A 20,712-nucleotide genomic window follows, 5' to 3' on the forward strand; every position below is an offset into this window, starting at 1 on the left:
AAGCCGTTCTGAAACCAATCGGCAAATTACTCAATATGCTTAACTCGCCGCGAAAATCACTTTTTTTCCACATTGAACGTCTGACAAAAAATAGTAAATTTCAATTCAAGCCGGTCTGAAACCAATCCGCAAATAACTCAAAATGCTTAACTCGCCGAGAAAATCACTTTTTTTCCACTATGAATGTCTGGCAAAAAATAGTTAATTTTGATGCAAGCCGTTCTGAATCCAATCGGCAAATTACTCAAAATGCTTAACTCGCCGCGAAAATCACTTTTTTTCCACAATGAACATGTGGCAAAAAGTAGTAAATTTCAATGCAAGCCGGTCTGAAACAAATCGGCAAATTACTCAAAGTGCTTAACTCGCCGAGAAAAACACTTTTTTTCCAAAATTAATGTCTGGCAAAAAATAGTTAATATTGATGCAAGCCGTTCTGAAACCAATCGGCAAATTACTCAAAATGCTTAACTCGCAGCGAAAATCACTTTTTTCCCCACAATGAATGTTGGACAAAAAATAGTAAATTTCAATGCAAACCGTTCTGAAACCAATCGGCAAATTACTCAAAATGCTTAACTCGCCGAGAAATTCACTTTTTTTCCCACAATGAATGTCTGGCAAGAAATAGATAATTTTGATGCAAGCCGTTCTGAAACCAATCGGCAAATTACTCAAAATGCTAAACTCGCCGCGAAAATCACTTTTTTCCCACAATGAATGAGTGGCAAAAAATAATAAATTTCAATGCAAGCCGGTCTGAAACCAATCGGCAAATTACTCAAAGTGCTTAACTCGCCGAGAAAAATCACTTTTTTTCCACAATGTATGTCTGGCAAAAAATATTTAATTTCATTGCAAGCCGTTCTGAAACCAATCGACTAATTACTCAAAACGCTTAACTCGCCGAGAAAATCACTTTTTTTCCAAAATGAATGTCTGGCAAAAAATAGTTAATTTTGATGCAAGCCGTTCTGAACCCAATCGGCAAATTACTCAAAATGCTTAACGCGCCGTGAAAATCACTTTTTTCCAAAATGCATGTCTGGCAAAAAATAGTTAATTTTGATGCAAGCCGTTCTGAAACCAATCGGCAAAATGCTTAACTCGACAAGAAAATCACATTTTTTCCAAAATGAATGTCTGGCAAAAAAAGGTTAATTTTGATGCAAGCCGTTCTGAAACCAATCGGCAAAATGCTTAACTCGCCGAGAAAATCATTTTATTCCCACAATGAATGTGTGGCAAAAAAAGTTAATTTTGATGCAAGCCGTTCTGATACCAATCGGCAAATTACTCAAAATGCTTAACTCGCCGACAAAATCACTTTTTTCCCACCATGAATGTCTGGCAAAAAATAGTTAATTTTGATGCAGGTCGTTCTGAAACCAATCGGCAAATTACTCAAAATGCTTTACTCGCCGAGAAAATCACTTTTTTTCCACAATGAGTGTTGGACAAAAAATAGTAAATTGCAACGCAAGCCGTTCTGAAACCAATCGGCAAATTACTCAAAGTGCTTAACTCGCCGAGAAAATCACTTTTTTTCCACAATGTATGTCTGGCAAAAAATATTTAATTTCATTGCAAGCCGTTCTGAAACCAATCGGCAAATTACTCAATATGCTTAACTCGCCGAGAAAATCACTTTTCCCACAATGAATGTCTGGCAAAGAATTGTTAATTTTCATGCAAGCCGTTCTGAAACCAATCGGCAAAATGTTTAACTCGCCGAGAAAATCACTTTTTTTCCAAAATGAATGTCTGGCAAAAAATAGTTAATATTGATGCAAGCCGTTCTGAAACCAATCGGCAAATTACTCAAAATGCTTAACGCGCCGAGAAAATCACTTTTTTTCCCAAAATGAATGTCTGGCAAAAAAAGGTTAATTTTGATGCAAGCCGTTCTGAACCCAATCGGCAAAATGTTTAACTCGCCGAGAAAATCATTTTATTCCCACAATGAATGTCTGGCAAAAAAAGTTAATTTTGATACAAGCCGTTCTGAAACCAATCGGCAAATTACTCAAAATGCTTAACTCGCCGCGAAAATCACTTTTTTTCCACAATGAATGTCTGGCAAAAAATAGTAAATTTCAATGCAAGCCGGTCTGAAACCAATCCGCAAATTACTCAAAGTGCTTAACTCGCCGCGAAAATCACTTTTTTTCCAAAATTAATGTCTGGCAAAAAATAGTTAATATTGATGCAAGCCGTTCTGAAACCAATCGGCAAATTACTCAAAATGCTTAACTCGCAGCGAAAATCACTTTTTTCCCCACAATGAATGTTGGACAAAAAATAGTAAATTTCAATGCAAACCGTTCTGAAACCAATCGGCAAATTACTCAAAATGCTTAACTCGCCGAGAAATTCACTTTTTTTCCCACAATGAATGTCTGGCAAGAAATAGATAATTTTGATGCAAGCCGTTCTGAAACCAATCGGCAAATTACTCAAAATGCTAAACTCGCCGCGAAAATCACTTTTTTCCCACAATGAATGAGTGGCAAAAAATAATAAATTTCAATGCAAGCCGGTCTGAAACCAATCGGCAAATTACTCAAAGTGCTTAACTCGCCGAGAAAAATCACTTTTTTTCCACAATGTATGTCTGGCAAAAAATATTTAATTTCATTGCAAGCCGTTCTGAAACCAATCGACTAATTACTCAAAACGCTTAACTCGCCGAGAAAATCACTTTTTTTCCAAAATGAATGTCTGGCAAAAAATAGTTAATTTTGATGCAAGCCGTTCTGAACCCAATCGGCAAATTACTCAAAATGCTTAACGCGCCGTGAAAATCACTTTTTTCCAAAATGCATGTCTGGCAAAAAATAGTTAATTTTGATGCAAGCCGTTCTGAAACCAATCGGCAAAATGCTTAACTCGACAAGAAAATCACATTTTTTCCAAAATGAATGTCTGGCAAAAAAAGGTTAATTTTGATGCAAGCCGTTCTGAAACCAATCGGCAAAATGCTTAACTCGCCGAGAAAATCATTTTATTCCCACAATGAATGTGTGGCAAAAAAAGTTAATTTTGATGCAAGCCGTTCTGATACCAATCGGCAAATTACTCAAAATGCTTAACTCGCCGACAAAATCACTTTTTTCCCACCATGAATGTCTGGCAAAAAATAGTTAATTTTGATGCAGGTCGTTCTGAAACCAATCGGCAAATTACTCAAAATGCTTTACTCGCCGAGAAAATCACTTTTTTTCCACAATGAGTGTTGGACAAAAAATAGTAAATTGCAACGCAAGCCGTTCTGAAACCAATCGGCAAATTACTCAAAGTGCTTAACTCGCCGAGAAAATCACTTTTTTTCCACAATGTATGTCTGGCAAAAAATATTTAATTTCATTGCAAGCCGTTCTGAAACCAATCGGCAAATTACTCAATATGCTTAACTCGCCGAGAAAATCACTTTTCCCACAATGAATGTCTGGCAAAGAATTGTTAATTTTCATGCAAGCCGTTCTGAAACCAATCGGCAAAATGTTTAACTCGCCGAGTAAATCACTTTTTTTTTCAAAATGAATGTCTGGCAAAAAATAGTTAATTTTGATGCATGCCGTTCTGAAACCAATCGGCAAAATGTTTAACTCGCCGAGAAAATCATTTTATTCCCACAATGAATGTCTGGCAAAAAAAGTTAATTTTGATACAAGCCGTTCTGAAACCAATCGGCAAATTACTCAAAATGCTTAACTCGCCGAGAAAATCATTTTTTTCCCACAATGGAAGTCTGGCAAAAAATAGTTATTTTTTGATTCAAGTCGTTCTTGGACCAATCGGCAAATTACTCAAAATGCTTAACTCGCCGAGAAAATCACTTTTTTCCCATAATGAATGTCTGGCAAAGAATAGTTAATTTTGATGCAAGCCGTTCTGAAACCAATCGGCAAAATGTTTAACTCGCCGAGTAAATCACTTTTTTTTTCAAAATGAATGTCTGGCAAAAAATAGTTAATTTTGATGCAAGCCGGTCTGAAACCAATCGGCAAATTACACAAGATGCTTAACTCGCTGAGAAAATCACTTTTTTTCCACAATGGATGTCTGGCAAAAAATAGTTAATTTTGATGCAAGCCGTTCTGAGACCAATCGGGAAATTACTCAAAATGCTAAACTCGCCGCGAAAATCACTTTTTTCCCACAATGAGTGTTGGACAAAAAATAGTAAATTGCAACGCAAGCCGTTCTGAAACCAATCGGCAAATTACTCAAAGTGCTTAACTCGCCGAGAAAATCACTTTTTTTCCACAATGTATGTCTGGCAAAAAATATTTAATTTCATTGCAAGCCGTTCTGAAACCAATCGGCAAATTACTCAAAATGCTTAACTCGCCGCGAAAATCACTTTTTTTCCACAATGAATGTCTGGCAAAAAATAGTAAATTTCAATGCAAGCCGGTCTGAAACCAATCCGCAAATAACTCAAAATGCTTAACTCGCGGATAAAATCACTTTTTTTCCACAATGAACCTGTGGCAAAAAATAGTAAATTTCAATGCAAGCCGGTCTGAAACCAATCGGCAAATTACTCAAAGTGCTTAACTCGCCGAGAAAATCACTTTTTTTCCAAAATGAATGTCTGGCAAAAAATAGTTAATATTGATGCAAGCCGTTCTGAAACCAATCGGCAAATTACTCAAAATGCTTAACGCGCCGAGAAAATCACTTTTTTTCCCAAAATGAATGTCTGGCAAAAAAAGGTTAATTTTGATGCAAGCCGTTCTGAACCCAATCGGCAAAATGTTTAACTCGCCGAGAAAATCATTTTATTCCCACAATGAATGTCTGGCAAAAAATAGTTATTTTTTGATTCAAGTCGTTCTTGGACCAATCGGCAAATTACTCAAAATGCTTAACTCGCCGAGAAAATCACTTTTTTCCCATAATGAATGTCTGGCAAAGAATAGTTAATTTTGATGCAAGCCGTTCTGAAACCAATCGGCAAAATGTTTAACTCGCCGAGTAAATCACTTTTTTTTTCAAAATGAATGTCTGGCAAAAAATAGTTAATTTTGATGCAAGCCGGTCTGAAACCAATCGGCAAATTACACAAGATGCTTAACTCGCTGAGAAAATCACTTTTTTTCCACAATGGATGTCTGGCAAAAAATAGTTAATTTTGATGCAAGCCGTTCTGAGACCAATCGGGAAATTACTCAAAATGCTAAACTCGCCGCGAAAATCACTTTTTTCCCACAATGAGTGTTGGACAAAAAATAGTAAATTGCAACGCAAGCCGTTCTGAAACCAATCGGCAAATTACTCAAAGTGCTTAACTCGCCGAGAAAATCACTTTTTTTCCACAATGTATGTCTGGCAAAAAATATTTAATTTCATTGCAAGCCGTTCTGAAACCAATCGGCAAATTACTCAAAATGCTTAACTCGCCGCGAAAATCACTTTTTTTCCACAATGAATGTCTGGCAAAAAATAGTAAATTTCAATGCAAGCCGGTCTGAAACCAATCCGCAAATAACTCAAAATGCTTAACTCGCGGATAAAATCACTTTTTTTCCACAATGAACCTGTGGCAAAAAATAGTAAATTTCAATGCAAGCCGGTCTGAAACCAATCGGCAAATTACTCAAAGTGCTTAACTCGCCGAGAAAATCACTTTTTTTCCAAAATGAATGTCTGGCAAAAAATAGTTAATATTGATGCAAGCCGTTCTGAAACCAATCGGCAAATTACTCAAAATGCTTAACGCGCCGAGAAAATCACTTTTTTTCCCAAAATGAATGTCTGGCAAAAAAAGGTTAATTTTGATGCAAGCCGTTCTGAACCCAATCGGCAAAATGTTTAACTCGCCGAGAAAATCATTTTATTCCCACAATGAATGTCTGGCAAAAAAAGTTAATTTTGATACAAGCCGTTCTGAAACCAATCGGCAAATTACTCAAAATGCTTAACTCGCCGAGAAAATCATTTTTTTCCCACAATGGAAGTCTGGCAAAAAATAGTTATTTTTTGATGCAAGTCGTTCTTAAACCAATCGGCAAATTACTCAAAATGCTTAACTCGCCGAGCAAATCACTTTTTTCCACAATCAATGTCTGGCAAATCATAGTTAATTTCAATGCAAGCCGTTCTGAAACCAATCGGCAAATTATTCAAGATGCTTAACTAGCCGACAAAATCACTTTTTTCCCACAATGAATGTCTGGCAAAAAATAGTTCATTTTGATGCAAGTCGTTCTTAAATCAATCGGCACATTACTCAAAATGCTTTACTCGCCGAGAAATTCGCTTTTTTCCACAATGAATGTCTCGCAAAACATAGTTAATTTCAATGCAAGCCGTTCTGAAACCAATCGGCAAATTACTCAAAATGCTTAACTCGCCGAGAAAATCACTTTTTTTCCCCAATGAATGTCTGGCAAAAAATAGTTAATTTTGATGCAAGCCGTTCTGAAACCAATCGGCAAATTACTCAAAATGCTAAACTCGCCGATAAAATCACTCTTTTCCCACAATGAATGTCTGGCAAAAAATGGTTAATTTTAATGCAAGATGTTCTGAAACCAATTGGCAAATAACTCAAAATGCTTAACTCGCCGAGAAAATCACTGTTCTTCCACAATGAATGTCTGGCAAAAAATAGTTAATTTTGATGCAAGCCGTTCTGAAACCAATCGGCAAATTACTCAAAATGCGTAACTCGCCGAGAAAATCACTTTTTTCCCACAATGAATGTGTGGGAAAAAATAGTAAATTTCAATGCAAGCCGTTCTGAAACCAATCGGCAAATTACTCAAAATGCTTAACTCGCTGAGAAAATCACTTTTTTTCACAATGAATGTCTGGCAAAAAATAGTTAATTTTGATGCAAGCCGTTGTGAAACCAATCGGCAAATTACTCAAAATGCTTAACTCGCCGCGAAAATCACTTTTTTCCCACAATGAATGGCAGGCAAAAAATAGTAAATTTCAATGCAAGCCGGTCTGAAACCAATCGGCAAATTACTCGAAATGCTTAACTCGCCGATAAAATCACTCGTTTCCCACAATGAATGTCTGGCAAAAAATAGATAATTTTGATGCAAGCAGTTCTGAAACCAATCGGCAAATTACTCAATATGCTTAATTCGCCGCGACAATCACGTTTTTTCCACAATGAACGTCTGGCAAAAAATAGTAAATTTCAATGCAAGCCGGTCTGAAAACAATCCGCAAATTACTCAAAATACTTAACTCGCCGCGAAAATCACTTTTTTTCCACAATGAACGTGTGGCAAAAAATAGTAAATTTCAATGCAAGCCGGTCTGAAACGAATCGGCAAATTACTCAAAGTGCTTAACTCGCCGAGAAAATCACTTTTTTCCCACAATGAATGTCTGGCAAAAAATAGTTCATTTTGATGCAAGTCGTTCTTAAATCAATCGGCACATTACTCAAAATGCTTTACTCGCCGAGAAATTCGCTTTTTTCCACAATGAATGTCTCGCAAAACATAGTTAATTTCAATGCAAGCCGTTCTGAAACCAATCGGCAAATTACTCAAAATGCTTAACTCGCCGAGAAAATCACTTTTTTTCCCCAATGAATGTCTGGCAAAAAATAGTTAATTTTGATGCAAGCCGTTCTGAAACCAATCGGCAAATTACTCAAAATGCTAAACTCGCCGATAAAATCACTCTTTTCCCACAATGAATGTCTGGCAAAAAATGGTTAATTTTAATGCAAGATGTTCTGAAACCAATTGGCAAATAACTCAAAATGCTTAACTCGCCGAGAAAATCACTGTTCTTCCACAATGAATGTCTGGCAAAAAATAGTTAATTTTGATGCAAGCCGTTCTGAAACCAATCGGCAAATTACTCAAAATGCGTAACTCGCCGAGAAAATCACTTTTTTCCCACAATGAATGTGTGGGAAAAAATAGTAAATTTCAATGCAAGCCGTTCTGAAACCAATCGGCAAATTACTCAAAATGCTTAACTCGCTGAGAAAATCACTTTTTTTCACAATGAATGTCTGGCAAAAAATAGTTAATTTCGATGCAAGCCGTTGTGAAACCAATCGGCAAATTACTCAAAATGCTTAACTCGCCGCGAAAATCACTTTTTTCCCACAATGAATGGCAGGCAAAAAATAGTAAATTTCAATGCAAGCCGGTCTGAAACCAATCGGCAAATTACTCGAAATGCTTAACTCGCCGATAAAATCACTCGTTTCCCACAATGAATGTCTGGCAAAAAATAGATAATTTTGATGCAAGCAGTTCTGAAACCAATCGGCAAATTACTCAATATGCTTAATTCGCCGCGACAATCACGTTTTTTCCACAATGAACGTCTGGCAAAAAATAGTAAATTTCAATGCAAGCCGGTCTGAAAACAATCCGCAAATAACTCAAAATGCTTATCTCGCCGAGAAAATCACTTTTTTTCCACAATGAATGTCTGGCAAAAAATAGTTAATTTTGATGCAAGCCGTTCTGAAACGAATCGGCAAATTACTCAAAATGCTTAACTCGCCGCGAAAATCACTTTTTTCCCACAATGAATGTGTGGCAAAAAATAGATAATTTTGATGCAAGCCGTTCTGAAACCAATCGGCAAATTACTCAATATGCTTAACTCGCCGCGAAAATCACTGTTTTTCCACATTGAACGTCTGACAAAAAATAGTAAATTTCAATTCAAGCCGGTCTGAAACCAATCCGCAAATAACTCAAAATGCTTAACTCGCCGAGAAAATCACTTTTTTTCCACTATGAATGTCTGGCAAAAAATAGTTAATTTTGATGCAAGCCGTTCTGAATCCAATCGGCAAATTACTCAAAATGCTTAACTCGCCGCGAAAATCACTTTTTTTCCACAATGAACATGTGGCAAAAAGTAGTAAATTTCAATGCAAGCCGGTCTGAAACCAATCGGCAAATTACTCAAAGTGCTTAACTCGCCGAGAAAAACACTTTTTTTCCAAAATTAATGTCTGGCAAAAAATAGTTAATATTGATGCAAGCCGTTCTGAAACCAATCGGCAAATTACTCAAAATGCTTAACTCGCAGCGAAAATCACTTTTTTCCCCACAATGAATGTTGGACAAAAAATAGTAAATTTCAATGCAAACCGTTCTGAAACCAATCGGCAAATTACTCAAAATGCTTAACTCGCCGAGAAATTCACTTTTTTTCCCACAATGAATGTCTGGCAAGAAATAGATAATTTTGATGCAAGCCGTTCTGAAACCAATCGGCAAATTACTCAAAATGCTTAACTCGCCGCGAAAATCACTTTTTTTCCACAATGAATGTCTGGCAAAAAATAGTAAATTTCAATGCAAGCCGGTCTGAAACCAATCCGCAAATAACTCAAAATGCTTAACTCGCGGAGAAAATCACTTTTTTTCCACAATGAACGTGTGGCAAAAAATAGTAAATTTCAATGCAAGCCGGTCTGAAACCAATCGGCAAATTACTCAAAGTGCTTAACTCGCCGAGAAAATCACTTTTTTTCCAAAATGAATGTCTGGCAAAAAATAGTTAATATTGATGCAAGCCGTTCTGAAACCAATCGGCAAATTACTCAAAATGCTTAACGCGCCGAGAAAATCACTTTTTTTCCACATTGAACGTCTGACAAAAAATAGTAAATTTCAATTCAAGCCGGTCTCAAACCAATCCGCAAATAACTCAAAATGCTTAACTCGCCGAGAAAATCACTTTTTTTCCACTATGAATGTCTGGCAAAAAATAGTTAATTTTGATGCAAGCCGTTCTGAATCCAATCGGCAAATTACTCAAAATGCTTAACTCGCCGCGAAAATCACTTTTTTTCCACAATGAACATGTGGCAAAAAGTAGTAAATTTCAATGCAAGCCGGTCTGAAACCAATCGGCAAATTACTCAAAGTGCTTAACTCGCCGAGAAAAACACTTTTTTTCCAAAATTAATGTCTGGCAAAAAATAGTTAATATTGATGCAAGCCGTTCTGAAACCAATCGGCAAATTACTCAAAATGCTTAACTCGCAGCGAAAATCACTTTTTTCCCCACAATGAATGTTGGACAAAAAATAGTAAATTTCAATGCAAACCGTTCTGAAACCAATCGGCAAATTACTCAAAATGCTTAACTCGCCGAGAAATTCACTTTTTTTCCCACAATGAATGTCTGGCAAGAAATAGATAATTTTGATGCAAGCCGTTCTGAAACCAATCGGCAAATTACTCAAAATGCTTAACTCGCCGCGAAAATCACTTTTTTCCCACAATGAATGTCTGGCAAAAAATAGTAAATTTCAATGCAAGCCGGTCTGAAACCAATCCGCAAATAACTCAAAATGCTTAACTCGCGGAGAAAATCACTTTTTTTCCACAATGAACGTGTGGCAAAAAATAGTAAATTTCAATGCAAGCCGGTCTGAAACCAATCGGCAAATTACTCAAAGTGCTTAACTCGCCGAGAAAATCACTTTTTTTCCAAAATGAATGTCTGGCAAAAAATAGTTAATATTGATGCAAGCCGTTCTGAAACCAATCGGCAAATTACTCAAAATGCTTAACTCGCCGAGAAAATCACTTTTTTCCCCACAATGAATGTCTGGCAAAAAATTGTTACTTTTGATGCAAGTCGTTCTTAAACCAATCAGCAAATTACTCAAAATGCTTCACGCGCCGAGAAAATCACGTTTTTTCCACAATGAATGTCTGGCAAAAAATAGTAAATTCTGATGCAAGCCGTTCTGAAACCAATCGGCAAATAACTCAAAATGCTTAACTCGCCGCGAAAATCACTTTTTTTCCACAATGAATGTCTGGCAAAAAATAGTAAATTTCAATGCAAGCCGGTCTGAAACCAATCCGCAAATTACTCAAAGTGCTTAACTCGCCGCGAAAATCACTTTTTTTCCAAAATTAATGTCTGGCAAAAAATAGTTAATATTGATGCAAGCCGTTCTGAAACCAATCGGCAAATTACTCAAAATGCTTAACTCGCAGCGAAAATCACTTTTTTCCCCACAATGAATGTTGGACAAAAAATAGTAAATTTCAATGCAAACCGTTCTGAAACCAATCGGCAAATTACTCAAAATGCTTAACTCGCCGAGAAATTCACTTTTTTCCCCACAATGAATGTCTGGCAAGAAATAGATAATTTTGATGCAAGCCGTCCTGAAACCAATCGGCAAATTACTCAAAATGCTTAACTCGCCGCGAAAATCACTTTTTTTCCACAATGAATGTCTGGCAAAAAATAGTAAATTTCAATGCAAGCCGGTCTGAAACCAATCCGCAAATAACTCAAAATGCTTAACTCGCGGAGAAAATCACTTTTTTTCCACAATGAACGTGTGGCAAAAAATAGTAAATTTCAATGCAAGCCGGTCTGAAACCAATCGGCAAATTACTCAAAGTGCTTAACTCGCCGAGAAAATCACTTTTTTTCCAAAATGAATGTCTGGCAAAAAATAGTTAATATTGATGCAAGCCGTTCTGAAACCAATCGGCAAATTACTCAAAATGCTTAACGCGCCGAGAAAATCACTTTATTTCCCAAAATGAATGTCTGGCAAAAAAAAGATAATTTTGATGCAAGCCGTTCTGAAACCAATCGGCAAATTACTCAAAATGCTTAACTCGCCGAGAAAATCACTTTTTTCCCCACAATGAATGTCTGGCAAAAAATTGTTACTTTTGATGCAAGTCGTTCTTAAACCAATCAGCAAATTACTCAAAATGCTTCACGCGCCGAGAAAATCACGTTTTTTCCACAACGAATGTCTGGCAAAAAATAGTAAATTTCAATGCAAGCCGTTCTGAAACCAATCGGCAAATTACTCAAAATGCTTAACTCGCCGAGAAATTCACTTTTTTTCCCACAATGAATGTCTGGCAAAAAATAGAAAATTTTGATGCAAGCCGTTCTGAAACCAATCGGCAAATTACTCAATATGCTTAACTCGCCGCGAAAATCACTTTTTTCCCACAATGAATGTCTGGCAAAAAATAGTAAATTCTGATGCAAGCCGTTCTGAAACCAATCGGCAAATAACTCAAAATGCTTAACTCGCCGAGAAAATCACTTTTTTTCCACAGTGAATGTCTGGCAAAAAATAGTAAATTTCAATGCAAGCCGGTCTGAAACCAATCCGCAAATAACTCAAAATGCTTAACTCGCGGAGAAAATCACTTTTTTTCCACAATGAACGTGTGGCAAAAAATAGTAAATTTCAAAGCAAGGCGGTCTGAAACCAATCGGCAAAGTGCTTAACGCGCCGAGAAAATCACTTTTTTTCCACAATGAATGTCTGGCAAAAAATATTTAATTTCATTGCAAGCCGTTCTGAAACCAATCGGCAAATTACTCATAATGCTTAACTCGCCGAGAAAATCACTTTTTTTCCCACAATGAATGTCTGGCAAAAAATAGTTAATTTTGATGCAAGCCGTTCTGAAACCAATCGGCAAATTACTCAAAATGCTGAACTCGCCGAGAAAATCACTTTTTTCCCACAATGAATGTCTGGCAAAAAATAGTCAATTTTGATGCAAGTCGTTCTTAAACCAATCAGCAAATTACTCAAAATGCTTTACTCGCCGAGAAAATCACTTTTTTCCACAATGAATGTCTGGGAAAACATAGTTAATTTCAATGCAAGCAGTTCTGAAACCAATCGGCAAATTACTCAAAATGCTTAACTCGCCGAGAAAATCACTTTTTTTCCACAATGTTTTTCTGGCAAAAAATAGTAAATTTCAATGCAAGCCGTTCTGAAACCAATCGGCAAATTACTCAAAATGCTTCACGCGCCGAGAAAATCCCGTTTTTTCCACAATGAATGTCTGGCAAAAAATAGTAAATTTCAATGCAAGCCGTTCTGAAACCAATCGGCAAATAACTCATAATGCTTAACTCGCCGAGAAAATCACTTTTTTCCCACAATGAATGTCTGGCAAAAAATAGTAAATTTCAATGCAAGCCGTTCTGAAACCAATCGGAAAATTACTCAAAATGCTGAACTCGCCGAGAAAATCACTTTTTTCCCACAATGAATGTCTGGCAAAAAATCGTTAATTTTGATGCAAGCCGTTCTGAAACCAATCGGCAAATTAGTCAAAAAGCTTAACTCGCCGAGAAAATCAATTTTCTTCCACAATGTATGTCTGGCAAAAAATAGTAAATTTCAATGCAAGCCGTTCTGAAACCAATAGGCAAATTACTCAAAATGCTTAAGTCGCCTAGAAAATCACTTTTTTTCCCCAATGAATGTCTGGCAAAAAATAGTTAATTTTGATGCAAGCCGTTCTGAAACCAATCGGCAAATTACTCAAAATGCTAAGCTCGCCGATAAAATCACTCTTTTCCCACAATCAATGTCTGGCAAAAAATAGATAATTTTGATGCAAGCCGTTCTGAAACCAAGCGGCAAATTACTCAATATGCTCAACTCGCCTCGAAAATCACTTTTTTTCATCAATGAACGTGAATTGATTTTCTCGGCGAGTTAAGCATTCTGAGTAATTTGCCGATTGGTTTCAGAACGGCTTGCACTGAAATTTACTATTCTTTGCCAGACATTCATTGTGGAACAAAAGTGATTTTCGCGGCGAGTTAAGCATATTGAGTAATTTGCCGATTGGTTTCAGAACGGCTTGCATCAAAATTAACTATTTTTTGCCAGATATTCATTTTGGAAAAAAAGTGATTTTCTCGGCGCGTTAAGCATTTTGAGTAATTTCCCGATTGTTTTCAGAACAGCTTGCATTGAAATTTACTATTTTTTGCCAGACATTCATTGTGGGAAAAAAGTGATTTTCTCGGCGAGATGGCATTTTGAGTAATTTGCCGATTGGTTTCAGAACGACTTGCATTGAAATTTACTATTTTTTGCCAGGCACTCATTGTGGGAAAAAATTGATTTTCTCGGTGAGTTAAGCATTTTGAGTTATTTGCCGATTGATTTCAGAACACCTTGCATTAAAATTAACTATTTTTTGCCAGACATTCACTGTGGAAAAAAAGTGATTTTCTCGGCGAGATAAGCATTTTGAGTAATTTGCCGATTGGTTTCAGAACGGCTTGCATTGAAATTTACAATTCTTTGCCAGACATTCATTGTTAAAGAAAATTGATTTTCTCGGCGAGTTAAGCTTTTTGACTAATTTGCCGATTTATTTCAGAACGGCTTGCATCAAAATTAACTGTTTTTTGCCAGACATGCATTGTGGAAAAAAAGTGATTTTCTCGGCGAGTTAAGCATTTTGAGTTATTTGCCGATTGGTATGAGACCATCTTTTGCATTAAAATTAACTATTTTTTGCCAGACATTCACTGTGGAAAAAAAGTGATTTTCTCGGCGAGTTAAGCATTTTGAGTAATTTGTCGATTGGTTTCAGAAAGGCTTGCATTGAAATTTACTTTTCTTTGCCAGACATTCATTGTGGAAAAAAAGTGATTTTCTCGGCGAGTTAAGCATTTTGAGTTATTTGCCGATTGGTTTCAGAACATCTAGCATTAAAATTAACTATTTTTTCCCAGACATTCACTGTGGAAAAAAAGTGATTTTGTCGCCGAGTTAAGCAATTTGAGTTATTTGCCGATTGGTTTCAGTAAGGCTTGCATTGAAATTTACTATACTTTGCCAGACATTCATTGTGGAAGAAAAGTGCTTTTCTCGGCGAGTTAACCATTTTGAGTTATTTGCCGATTGGTTTCAGAACATCTTGCATTAAAATTAACTATTTTTTGCCAGACTTCACTGTGGAAAAAAAGTGATTTTCTCGGCGAGTTAAGCAATTTGAGTTATTTGCCGATTGGTTTCAGAACGGCTGGCATCATAATTAACTATTTTTTGCCAGACATTCATTGTGGAAAAAAGTGATTTTCTCGGCGAGTTAAGCATTTTGAGTAATTTGCCGATTGGTTTCAGAACGGCTTGCATTGAAATTTACTATTCTTTGCTAGACATTCATTGTGGAAAAAAAGTGATTTTTCTCGGTGAGTTAAGCAATTTGAGTTATTTGCCGATTGGTTTCAGAACGGCTTGCATCAAAATTAACTATTTTTTGCCAGACATTCATTGTGGAAAAAAAGTGATTTTCTCGGCGAGTTAAGCATTTTGAGTTATTTGCCGATTGGTTTCAGAACGGCTTGCGTTGCAATTTACTATTTTTTGTCCAACACTCATTGTGGGAAAAAAGTGATTTTCGCGGCGAGTTTAGCATTTTGAGTAATTTCCCGATTGGTCTCAGAACGGCTTGCATCAAAATTAACTATTTTTTGCCAGGCATCCATTGTGGAAAAAAAGTGATTTTCTCAGCGAGTTAAGCATCTTGAGTAATTTGCCGATTGGTTTCAGACCGGCTTGCATCAAAATTTACTATTTTTTGCCAGACATTCATTGTGGAAGAAAAGTGATTTTCTCGGCGATTTAAGCTTTATGAGTAGTTTGCAGATTGGTTTCAGAACGTCTTGCATCAAAATTAACTGTTTTTTGCCAGACATGCATTGTGGAAAAAAAGTGATTTTCTCGGCGAGTTAAGCATTTTGAGTTATTTGCCGATTGGTTTGAGAACATCTTGCATTAAAATTAACTATTTTTTGCCAGACATTCACTGTGGAAAAAAAGTGATTTTCTCGGCGAGTTAAGCATTTTTAGTAATTTGCCGATTGGTTTCAGGACGGCTTGCATTGATATTTACTATTCTTTGCCAGACATTCATTGTGGAAAAAAAGTGATTTTCTCGGTGAGTTAAGCATTTTGAGTAATTTGCCGATTGGTTTCAGAACGGCTTGCATCAAAATTAACTATTTTTTGCCAGACATTCATTGTGGGAAAAAAGTGATTTTCTCGGCTATTTAAGCATTTTGAGTTATTTGCCGATTGGTTTCAGAACAGCTTGCATTGAAATTTACTATTTTTTGCCAGACATTCATTGTGCCAAAAATGTGATTTTCGCGGCGAATTAAACATTTTGAGTAATTGGCCGATTGGCTTCAGAACGGCTAGCATTGTAATTTACTATTCTTTGCCAGACAATCATTGTGGAAAATAAGTGATTTTCTCGGCGAGTAAAGAATTTTGAGTAATTTGCCGATTGGTTTCAGAACGGCTTGCATCAAAATTAACTGTTTTTTGCCAGACATTCATTGTGGACAAAAAGTGATTTTCTCGGCGAGTTAAGCATTTTGAGTTATTTGCCGATTGGTTTCAGAACACCTAGCATTAAAATTAACTATTTTTTCCCAGACATTCACAGTGGAAAAAAAGTTATTTTGTCGCCGAGTTAAGCAATTTGAGTTATTTGCCGATTGGTTTCAGTAAGGCTTGCATTGAAATTTACTTTTCTTTGCCAGACATTCATTGTGGAAAAAAAGTGATTTTCTCGGCGAGTTAAGCATTTTGAGTTATTTGCCGATTGGTATGAGACCATCTTTTGCATTAAAATTAACTATTTTTTGCCAGACATTCACTGTGGAAAAAAAGTGATTGTCTCGGCGAGTTAAGCATTTTGAGTAATTTGTCGATTGGTTTCAGAAAGGCTTGCATTGAAATTTACTTTTCTTTGCCAGACATTCATTGTGGAAAAAAAGTGATTTTCTCGGCGAGTTAAGCATTTTGAGTTATTTGCCGATTGGTTTCAGAACATCTAGCATTAAAATTAACTATTTTTTCCCAGACATTCACTGTGGAAAAAAAGTGATTTTGTCGCCGAGTTAAGCAATTTGAGTTATTTGCCGATTGGTTTCAGTAAGGCTTGCATTGAAATTTACTATACTTTGCCAGACATTCATTGTGGAAGAAAAGTGCTTTTCTCGGCGAGTTAACCATTTTGAGTTATTTGCCGATTGGTTTCAGAACATCTTGCATTAAAATTAACTATTTTTTGCCAGACTTCACTGTGGAAAAAAAGTGATTTTCTCGGCGAGTTAAGCAATTTGAGTTATTTGCCGATTGGTTTCAGAACGGCTGGCATCATAATTAACTATTTTTTGCCAGACATTCATTGTGGAAAAAAGTGATTTTCTCGGCGAGTTAAGCATTTTGAGTAATTTGCCGATTGGTTTCAGAACGGCTTGCATTGAAATTTACTATTCTTTGCTAGACATTCATTGTGGAAAAAAAGTGATTTTTCTCGGTGAGTTAAGCAATTTGAGTTATTTGCCGATTGGTTTCAGAACGGCTTGCATCAAAATTAACTATTTTTTGCCAGACATTCATTGTGGAAAAAAAGTGATTTTCTCGGCGAGTTAAGCATTTTGAGAAATTTGCCGATTGGTTCAGAACGGCTTGCATGAAAATTAACTGTTTTTTGCCAGACATTGATTGTGGAAAGAAGTGATTTTCTCGGCGAGTTAAGCATTTTGAGTAATTTGCCGATTAGTTTCAGAACGTCTTGCATTGAAATTTCTTTGCCAGACATTCATTGTGGGAAAAAAGTGATTTTCTCGGTGAATTAAGCATTTTGAGTAATTTGCCGATTGGTTTTCAGAACAGCTTGCATCAAAATTAACTATTTTTTGCCAGACATTCATTGTGGAAAATAAGTGATTTTCTCGGCGAGTAAAGAATTTTGAGTAATTTGCCGATTGGTTTCAGAACGGCTTGCATCAAAATTAACTGTTTTTTGCCAGACATTCATTGTGGACAAAAAGTGATTTTCTCGGCGAGTTAAGCATTTTGAGTTATTTGCCGATTGGTTTCAGAACACCTGGCATTAAAATTAACTATTTTTTCCCAGACATTCAAAGTGGAAAAAAAGTGATTTTGTCGCCGAGTTAAGCAATTTGAGTTATTTGCCGATTGGTTTCAGTAAGGCTTGCATTGAAATTTACTATTCTTTGCCAGACATTCATTGTGGAAGAAAATTGCTTTTCTCGGCGAGTTAAGCATTTTGAGTTATTTGCCGATTGGTTTCAGAACATCTTGCATTAAAATTAACTATTTTTTGCCAGACTTCACTGTGGAAAAAAAGTGATTTTCTCGGCGAGTTAAGCAATTTGAGTTATTTGCCGATTGGTTTCAGAACGGCTGGCAACATAATTAACTATTTTTTGCCAGACATTCATTGTGGAAAAAAAGTGATTTTCTCGGCGAGTTAAGCATTTTGAGTAATTTGCCGATTGGTTTTAGAACGGCTTGCATTGAAATTTACTATTCTTTGCTACACATTCATTGTGGAAGAAAAGTGATTTTCTCGGTGAGTTAAGCATTTTGAGTTATTTGCCGATTGGTTTCAGAACATCTTGCATTAAAATTAACTATTTTTTGCCAGATATTCACTATGGAAAAAAAGTGATTTTCTCGGCGAGTTAAGCAATTTGAGTTATTTGCCGATTGGTTTCACAACGGCTTGCATTGAAATTTACTATTCTTTGCCAGACATTCATTGTGGAACAAAAGTGATTTTCGCGGCGAGTTAAGCATATTGAGTAATTTGCCGATTGGTTTCAGAACGGCTTGCATCAAAATTAACTATTTTTTGCCAGTTGTTCATTTTGGAAAAAAGTGATTTTCTCGGCGCGGTAAGCATTTTGAGTAATTTGCCGATTGGTTCCAGAACGGCTTGCATTGAAATTTACTATTCTTTGCCAGACATTCATTGTGAAAATAAGTGATTTTCTCGGCGAGTAAAGAATTTTGAGTAATTTGCCGAATGGTTTCAGAACGGCTTGCATGAAAATTAACTGTTTTTTGCCAGACATTCATTGTGGAAAAAAAGTGGTTTTCTCGGCGAGTTAAGCTTTTTGAGTTATTTGCCGATTGGTTTCAGAACATCTTGCATTAAAATTAACTATTTTTTGCCAGTCATTCACTGTGGAAAAAAGTGATTTTGTCGGCGAGTTAAGCATTTTGAGTAATTTGCCGATTAGTTTCAGAACGTCTTGCATTGAAATTTACTTTTCTTTGCCAGACATTCATTGTGAAAATAAGTGATTTTCTCGGCGAGTAAAGAATTTTGAGTAATTTGCCGATTGGTTTCAGAACGGCTTGCATGAAAATTAACTGTTTTTGCCAGACATTCATTGTGGAAAAAAAGTGGTTTTCTCGGCGAGTTAAGCTTTTTGAGTTATTTGCCGATTGGTTTCAGAACATCTTGCATTAAAATTAACTATTTTTTGCCAGACATTCACTGTGGAAAAAAGTGATTTTGTCGGCGAGTTAAGCATTTTGAGTAATTTGCCGATTAGTTTCAGAACGTCTTGCATTGAAATTTACTTTTCTTTGCCAGACATTCATTGTTGAAAAAAGTGATTTTCTCGGTGAATTAATCATTTTGAGTAATTTGCCGATTGGTTTTCAGAACGGCTTGCATCAAAATTAACTATTTTTTGCCAGACATTCATTTTGGAAAAAAAGTGATTTTCTCGGCGAGTTAAGCATTTTGAGTAATTTTTCGATTGGTTTCAGAAAGGCTTGCATCCAAATTAACTATTTTTTGCCAGACATTCATTGTGCAAAAAAAGTGATCTTCTCGGCGAGTTAAGCATTTCGAGTTATTTGCCGATTGGTTTCAGAACAGCTTGCATTGAAATTTACTATTTTTTGCCAGACATTCATTGTGCCAAAAATGTGATTTTCGCGGCGAATTAAACATTTTGAGTAATTGGCCGATTGGTTTCAGAACGGCTAGCATTGTAATTTACTATTCTTTGCCAGACAATCATTGTGGAAAATAAGTGATTTTCTCGGCGAGTAAAGAATTTTGAGTAATTTGCCGATTGGTTTCAGAACGGCTTGCTTCAAAATTAACTGTTTTTTGCCAGACATTCATTGTGGACAAAAAGTGATTTTCTCGGCGAGTTAAGCATTTTGAGTTATTTGCCGATTGGTTTCAGAACACCTAGCATTAAAATTAACTATTTTTTCCCAGACATTCACAGTGGAAAAAAAGTGATTTTGTCGCCGAGTTAAGCAATTTGAGTTATTTGCCGATTGGTTTCAGTAAGGCTTGCATTGAAATTTACTATTCTTTGCCAGACATTCATTGTGGAAGAAAATTGCTTTTCTCGGCGAGTTAAGCATTTTGAGTTATTTGCCGATTGGTTTCAGAACATCTTGCATTAAAATTAACTATTTTTTGCCAGACTTCACTGTGGAAAAAAAGTGATTTTCTCGGCGAGTTAAGCAATTTGAGTTATTTGCCGATTGGTTTCAGAACGGCTGGCAACATAATTAACTATTTTTTGCCAGACATTCATTGTGGAAAAAAAGTGATTTTCTCGGCGAGTTAAGCATTTTGAGTAATTTGCCGATTGGTTTCAGAACGGCTTGCATTGAAATTTACTATTCTTTGCCAGACATTCATTGTGAAAATAAGTGATTTTCTCGGCGAGTAAAGAATTTTGAGTTATTTGCCGATTGGTTTCAGAACATCTTGCATTAAAATTAACTATTTTTTGCCAGTCATTCACTGTGGAAAAAAGTGATTTTGTCGGCGAGTTAAGCATTTTGAGTAATTTGCCGATTAGTTTCAGAACGTCTTGCATTGAAATTTACTTTTCTTTGCCAGACATTCATTGTGAAAATAAGTGATTTTCTCGGCGAGTAAAGAATTTTGAGTAATTTGCCGATTGGTTTCAGAACGGCTTGCATGAAAATTAACTGTTTTTGCCAGACATTCATTGTGGAAAAAAAGTGGTTTTCTCGGCGAGTTAAGCTTTTTGAGTTATTTGCCGATTGGTTTCAGAACATCTTGCATTAAAATTAACTATTTTTTGCCAGACATTCACTGTGGAAAA

The sequence above is a fragment of the Scyliorhinus torazame genome, chromosome 18 (genome assembly GCF_047496885.1).
Source record: "Scyliorhinus torazame isolate Kashiwa2021f chromosome 18, sScyTor2.1, whole genome shotgun sequence".
Taxonomy (NCBI): Eukaryota; Metazoa; Chordata; class Chondrichthyes; order Carcharhiniformes; family Scyliorhinidae; genus Scyliorhinus; species Scyliorhinus torazame.